The 7,749-nt window shown below is 45.4% G+C and overlaps 1 pseudogene; it reads right to left on the minus strand.

The window, feature by feature from the left end:
- Positions 1 to 318: 318 nt before the first annotated feature.
- LOC125526600 lies at positions 319 to 6,945 on the minus strand (annotated as a pseudogene).
- Between the last annotated feature and the right edge of the window lie 804 nt (positions 6,946 to 7,749).

A 7,749-nucleotide genomic window follows, 5' to 3' on the forward strand; every position in this document is an offset into this window, starting at 1 on the left:
TTGTCTCCATAACTCTAACTTCCTATTTACCCCCGTCCGACTATCGTCAACTAGCACCACATCATCCGCAAAGAGCATACACCATGGGATATCTCCTTGTATATCCCTTGTGACCTCATCCATCACCAAGGCAAAAAGATAAGGGCTCAAAGCTGACCCCTGATGCAGTCCTATCTTCATCCGGAAGTCATCAGTGTCGACATCACTTGTTCGAACACTTGTCACAACATTATCGTACATGTCCTTGGTGAGGGTAATGTACTTTGCTGGGACTTTGTGTTTCTCCAAGACCCACCACATGACATTCCGCGGTATCTTATCATAGGCCTTCTCCAAGTCAATGAACACCATATGCAAGTCCTTCTTTTGCTCCTTGTATCTCTCCATAAGTTGTCGTACCAAGAAAATGGCTTCCATGGTCGACCTCCCAGGCATGAAACCAAACTAGCAACTAGACTTAATACATCCACTGCTGAATCATGCATTGCCTGAATATTAGATCTTGTTTTACTCGACCAAAGACTTCTCTGTGTCCTTTTTTTGTCTCTCCTTGGAGTTTTCTGGGGGCAGTTGTACAGTTGTAACTATATCTGGTGTGGATTTCACGACTTGTGCTTTTTTGGGAGAAGAATCACATGATAGGGATGAAAGCAGCAAGAGAGGTGGGGTAGTCGTGACCCATTAGTGTTTGGGATCGGAATCGGGATGCATGTGCGCACCAGCCTACGGCCCTACCGGCTATTGCTCTCTTCTGTCTTTCGCCATGTGCTCGCATTTACGGGTCGTGGTTGCTGCGTGTAGTAGCCACCGCATGGTAGGACCTACGTGCAGCACCGCTGCCTGGTCAAGCCCTTGATAGTTTACGTTTTGATCTTAGGCATCATGTGACATCATCAGCAACCTTAGCAGCATGAGCGACAGCCTTATCAACAACAGTCATAGGGAGTGGTGAAGATTCCACAGGGGCAACAGGGCACAACAGATAAGAAACCTCGCCAGAGAGTATGCCCAGAGACGCAGACCACGCAAGTGAATGCCCATGTGGGAAATGAAGTCAGTGCAATCAACATCGTCAAAAATCTACGGGTAGCAAGGGATGGAAACGAAGCCCGGTGACAAAGAAATTGCCTTCTTTTTACAATGCTCAAAGGGAACCAAGCAAAATCAAATGATGTCGATGAGCATGGAACAGAGAAAGGACCGACCCACCAAGCAGCGACAGAGGCGCTGAAAATCAGCAAGCAGGGGCACTAGCAGCCAACACCTGACAACAACATCAGGATCATCGCAAAGACCGCAATGGAGGCCAGCAGCTAGTGAGGACGACAGGTGGCGGGGCGCGGATGCTTCGCTCTGGGACGGTGGCGGCTAGGGTGGGTCGGCGGCTGACGAGCGAGACACGTGGCGGGGCAGGCATGCTTCGATGTGGGGCCGCGGCAGCCAGTTCCTAGTACTCGGGCGGGCGGATTTCCATAATTTGTTGTACCTTGAGCCAATGGAGAGAAATTCTAACCATAATGAACTTCTGTAAGTAAATTTCCAAATCCAACCACGAGTGTAGCCACCAAACTTAGAAGTAACCTTTCAAGAGCCCTTGAAAAAGGTGAATTTAACAATAATTTAGTATCCAACTGAATAGCATAATTTTACTTTTAGACTACTGTATTACAAAACAAATTATATTATTACCAAATTACAACCATCAAAGCAGAATATATGTTGTGTTACATACTTGTTTGTTACTCTAGTTTTGGCGGCAATATTTTCTACTAAATGCTCCTATTAACATTCTTTGGGTGCTGATGTGAGTTGGGCATACAATTGAGTCAATCTCTTTTTAAAAACTAAGTCATTAAATGCTTCTTGTCCCATAGCTTGGAGCTAAATGACAAAAATGTACCAAACTGGAGGTACAATAGAAGATAAAAAAAACATGTTAATGAATGGTTCATTTAGTCATGATACCATTAAAAATTAAAAAAGAGAAAAATGACTCATGATTACCAGAGCATCTCTACCATCAACCAACTTCCTTATAAATAACTAAACTAAGAAGCTATTTACATGCTCTACTATCAACAACAACAACAAAGCCTTTAGTCCCCTTAGAAGACATAAATATTTCCCCTTTAAGCATAAATTAGTGGAAATGTCTATAGCATAAGATCTGTTGTTAAATACGAAGTATTATGCGAGGAGAAACTCGGTGTAGTTCTTTCACAGTTAACAGAATCAATAAATATTAGCATGCAATGCAGTATGGTGTGAATACACAAGCTTATGTCATCTAATCTGCTATGAGATGCTATATTCCATCAGTGAGAAAGAGTAGTACTATCCACCACTGGAAAGATATAATGTGGAATGATGACAAATTAAAATAAGTATGGATAAACCATAAAGAAAGTATGGATAAGCCACTGGAGAGAAGTTCTGACCACAATGGGCTTCTGTGAGCATATTTCTAAATTCCGCCACTAATTCTAGAAGTTTTGCACAGACACTGAAGAAAGTGTGTTCAGCTATAATTTGATGTATCCAACAGAATAGCACTATTTTACTTTTCAACTACTCTGTTCCAAAACAAATGATATTATACTAGATTGCCACCTTCGTCCAAAATACATGTAGGTTAGAAGTTTGTCTTGTCTGTATATAAATACTTGTCACTTGTTTTGGAGGCAATATTTTCTTCCACTTAATGTCCTTTTTTTTAGAACTGACGTTTGAGTTTGGAAGCTAGGCCATTAAATCCGTGTTCCGTGTGCTTAGAGCTAAATGACAAAGAAAAATACCAAAAGGTATAAATGAGATGAAGTCATGATTACGTCAAAAAAAAACTCATGATTACCGATCCACCTGTACCATTAATTAACTCCCTTAATAACTAGACTAAGTTAATTTCGTGCTCTATTCTCAACAGCAATAAATACTACAATTAATCTACAACCATATATAGAAGACACATAAATAGTTTCCCCTAAAAGTAAATTATAGCATATATTGTGTAACAGAGGTGTATGTGTAATTGTATTAGCTATTGCTAGCTGAGAGCCTAAGAGGAATGTATGATTTACCTGGAAATGATGAGTTCTAGAGATGGGGAATATTGAAATGACACTCTCCATGGACATGCTTCGTCAAGTTCACCTCATTAATCCTTTTTGAGGGGCACAAACACCCCACTGAACCAAAATCCAGATTCTCCTGGTTGCAACATTTAATAACCAAGTACCTAGTTTTTTAACATGTTAACATAAAATCTGTTAGAACTTAGAACCACTTCAACATTGATTTTTTTATTCTGTAAAAGGAAGCATGTGCATGGAACAGAAATAATGAAATTTTGGAATGCAAGAGAGATCATTAAAATTGTCTTGACAAGTCAACAAGGCAGATCATCTCAGCCCTCTGTCCTCTAGATTATTACTAAGGACAAAGACTACAACAACACTTTTGGCTTCAGATTATGCCATAAAATAACATGGAAATCACTTCCTATGTGGTCCCTAGAAGATACAAATGTCACAAGTATCTAGGCAATAAATTTGTGTATTAATGTGCTCAAACAATGCTATGAGCATAATTCCAAAACTCATATATTGCTTTAATGTGCTCACAAGATTCCATTGGCATAGTTCCAAATTACATAAAGAGGTAAACAGCCAAGTGACTCAATTTCATGTTCTCCTCGCCAAACCATTTTATGCAAGGAACACGTACATCTAATCAATATGCAAGGAACACGTACATCTAATCAATAATGTTAGTTTAATAGGAATCATCTTGATTGCTTAGCCATAGATTAATTTGTCTAATTATTCAGAGAAAATTAGTTTTTTCTAGCATAATACAATAGCGAATTATGACTCTTGCTAAAGGACAGTTAAGAACACTGCATAACAAGTTTTGAAAAGTAAGCCCATCATTCTATCAAGAAGACGGGAAGCATAAGGAACAACAAGTCAGGGAACTCATTATCCCTGAAGACAGGTACAGGTAATACAGCTATGTTTATAGTTTTCATATAATATCTGTTGAAAGCTTCACAAAACTTTCTAGAAGCTCCCACCTTGATTGCCCTTGTGGAAGTGGGCTTGCAGTTGCGGTAGTTTTTGGATAGATGACCCATTATGGACACCTTGAACCTGAGCATTTTGCTGCTGCTGTAGGTGTGGTGGTGGATTTGCTGTCTGCACATGCTGAGCAGCAGGTTGTTGTGGTACAAGAGTAGCATTTACAGCCAAATTTTGGTTCTTCAGCACCGACTCATGCTGGACTTGAGGTTTCGCCTTCTGCTTACAGTTATTATCTCTAGGCTGATAAGTTGTGCTTGATGAACCATAGTTATAGGCATTCGTCTGTTGAAACTTCTGGAGGACTTCTTGAACAGGAGGCGACCCAGGTAGCTTAACATGCATGCACTTGCAATTAGATCCATTAAGGCAAAAGCCCACGCTAAACCTGCAATTCAGATTGGAAGGAAGACAGTTTATGTTAAAGTTTTGACAGCACTCTTTACAACAGCTACACTGAAGATTGAAATGGGCTTAAATGCCAAGTCAAACAGTAGATTATATGATCTAGTGGGTAGCACAGGAGACAGAACTTTGAGTAACAATATGAATCGTCACAGAAGTTAAAGATTCCATCAATCACTAATTAAACAATACGAAAACCAGTTTAATTGAAGGCGCCAAAAATTAACAAACTGAATCAGCTAAATTAAAACCTACCAATTATGTTCTATTATGTGATAATTGTTAAATCCATCATAGTTGGTTACTCCAGAAATTCATACAGCATGGGCACCTAGAATGCACAGACACTGATACGCGTATCAGCATCGGACCGATGCAGATACGTGAATTCGCCATTTTGGAAAAGTTTTAATTTTCTTTTTAATTCACCAAAATACTGAGCTGGTAGGTCGAAGTCCATAGGAGAGGATCAGAAGAGTACTAACACTGTAACATGGCTCCACAATGGTGCCCTTAGGTTGGTAGGTTCAGCAAGAGGAGCCATCTGGAGGAGAGTATCAGAGGAGATGAGATCATAAGAAGACTAGAAGAGAAAGGAGAAGAGGAGCAGCTCGTTGTCTGCTCGCCGCCAGTCTGCCGCCGCTGGGCGAGCAGACGCCGCTTGCTGTGGAGCTCGGGAGGAAAGCAGCAGGGACGGAAAATATGAGGCGTCGGGGGACTAGGGTTGTATCGCTACTTACCCCTTAACTGGGCTGGACCATATCCGAAACACACCGGCCGAGTATCCAGTATCCATGAAGTATCAGCATTGTTTTAAATCATCTAGGGTTAGTTTGGTTCATGTCCTCGCCGTGCCATGCCTGGCCTGGAACCTGCCAGGATTTTCAGAGAAGCTGTTTGCTTGCTGTCCTGGGACTGAGGAAGCCAGCCTGGCCTGGATACTTGAGCACTTTTGTTAGCCTGGTCCAGGCAGACCGAGGCGACCCCAGGCGTCCAGTTTCGAGCGCCTGGGCAGCCGGCCTGGATGCTAATTGCTGCCTGGGAATTACTAATCACAAAACGACGGCACTCCTCCAGCTATAGTAGGTCAGCAGTACAGTCCAAGATTCCTTTTCAAATCCATTTAACTATTCACCAGGCCAGGCTTCATCCAAACACATTTCCTTCAGGCCAGCCTGGCCAGGCAGCAATTGCTAGCTTCTTGTGTCCACACCAGGCAACATTTTTTACCAGGCATCAACTTGTGGGCACAAACCAAACTAGCTCCTATTCCCTGATACTCAGGGGATACATATCCAGGACATATTGGAGCAGTATCCGTATCGGATACGGTATCCGTTGCGGATTCGCTGCAAATACATAAACACCAATGTTTTATGGCGTAATGCATTTTATGGCAACCGACCCCCTTCATAACATTATAACGCTTATTACGTATGGTGTGACAACATCATAGACACAACCTAACTTTGTATTTGATTGCTAATTAAATCACAACTTCATAGACATAACTAGGGATGCAAGTCTGGCATAAGCCCGCAAAAGCATGAGGTTAGTTCGCTAAACCTGTACGGAGGAATTACAACTAACTTGAATCTTTTTGACATGGAAGCGGGGCGGATCGGGCGCTGCTCTGCATCCCTAGACATAACCTAACTCTGTAGCAGATCTGGAGGGGAAAGGGGGTGGAAGGAGGAGGGGGAAGGGGGTGGCGCGAGGAGTGGAAAGCGGGGTAGCGGGAGAAAGGGAAAAGGGGTCGCAGGGGGAGGGGATCGTGGCAGGGGTGGAGGGGAGGTAGTGCGGAGGCTGGAGCTCCCTCCCTCCCTGCCTCTCTCTCTCTCTCTCTCTCTCTCTCTCTCTCTCTCTCTCTCTCTCTGTTTCCCTCCCTCTCTCTCAGCCTCTGTAAACTTCGCAGGAGTCTGTCAAAAAAAAACTTCGCAGGACTAAAATAGAAGTGATTTGAGATGGAGGTGTTCCTCACATTCTGCACTCCGGGATCTCCTCGTCGGAGCCGGATCCAGCGGCGACGGAGTCGAGGTAGTCCTCGATGTCGAAGCGGAGGCTGGCCCCGTCGCCGCCTCGTCGCCGTCCATTTGGATGCTGCGGCTGCCAGGGCCATGGGACGGCCCTCCAGCGGAGGGGATGGGGGCTTCGAAGGGCCAGGCCGAGGATTCGGTGCCAGCGCCGGCCGCGTCGAGGCCGTCCTCGAAGTCGAAGCGGAGGCTGTCCTCGTCGCCGTCCATTTCGATGCTTCCGTGGCCGCGGCCACGGGACGGCCCTCCCACGGCGAGGATGGGGGCTTCCGAGGACGCGGAGCCGGATCCAGCGCTCGAAGCGTCGACGTCGTCCTCGAAGTCGAAGCGGAGGCTGCCGTCGCCGTCCATTTGGATTGAGGGAGTGACGGTGGGAGGGGCTAGCTAGGGTTTGGGCGCTGAGATTTTTGTGTCTGATCGGAAAACGTTTCGACCCAGATCTAGCCGACTGATTGTAGCGCCGTGTCGGCCGCGCTGCGAGCCGTCGGATCGTGCACTCACTGATCGTGCGTTAGGAAAACTCCAACGCACAACCCCAAACAAACGCGCGTTTTGTCTGGATTTCTCCCATTTGGCATTTGGGATAACAAACGGACACGCATATCCGCTTGTGGTCGCGCGGTCGTCGGTGTGTCCAATCGATCCGCCGCATTTCAAATTATCCTATTATTTAAACTTTAAAATTTAACACAAAAAATACCTACATAAACATTGCCATTAATATAAACATTAAAACGTCCACGGTAGTCAGGTTCACCACATCAATATAAACATAAACTTAATAAAGACATTAAAAAAACTAGATAGGGGTCGTCGTCGCCAATGTCGCCATCGTCTTCCGTAGCCGTCGTCATCACCGGTGAGGTCGACGTATGGAGGTGGCTGCTAGAGGTAGGCTGGCGGCCCCTGCCGGGCGGGAGGCGTCTGTTGTGGCGGATGCGGTGGCGCGTGCACAACCTCTTCACATGGCGCGGAAGGTGACCACGGGTCGGCGTTCACCTCAGGCATGCACGGCACGGTCTCCGTCCATGTTCAGGACTGCCAGACCAAGGCTGGGTTCCATCCTGTCGGCTCCTCCTCCCTCGGCGCCTCTGCCCGGACGTCCTCCATGACCTCCTCCTTGACGTAGGCGTCGAGCTCTGGGAAAGCGGCGACACCGGCCGCTGACAGGGCCATCATCTCCTCGAGGCCCTGCCATTGGCACTCGTGGTGGGTGTGGGGGGAGTCCTCCATCG

The sequence above is a fragment of the Triticum urartu genome, unplaced genomic scaffold (genome assembly GCF_003073215.2).
Source record: "Triticum urartu cultivar G1812 unplaced genomic scaffold, Tu2.1 TuUngrouped_contig_10592, whole genome shotgun sequence".
In the NCBI taxonomy this organism is placed as follows: domain Eukaryota; kingdom Viridiplantae; phylum Streptophyta; class Magnoliopsida; order Poales; family Poaceae; genus Triticum; species Triticum urartu.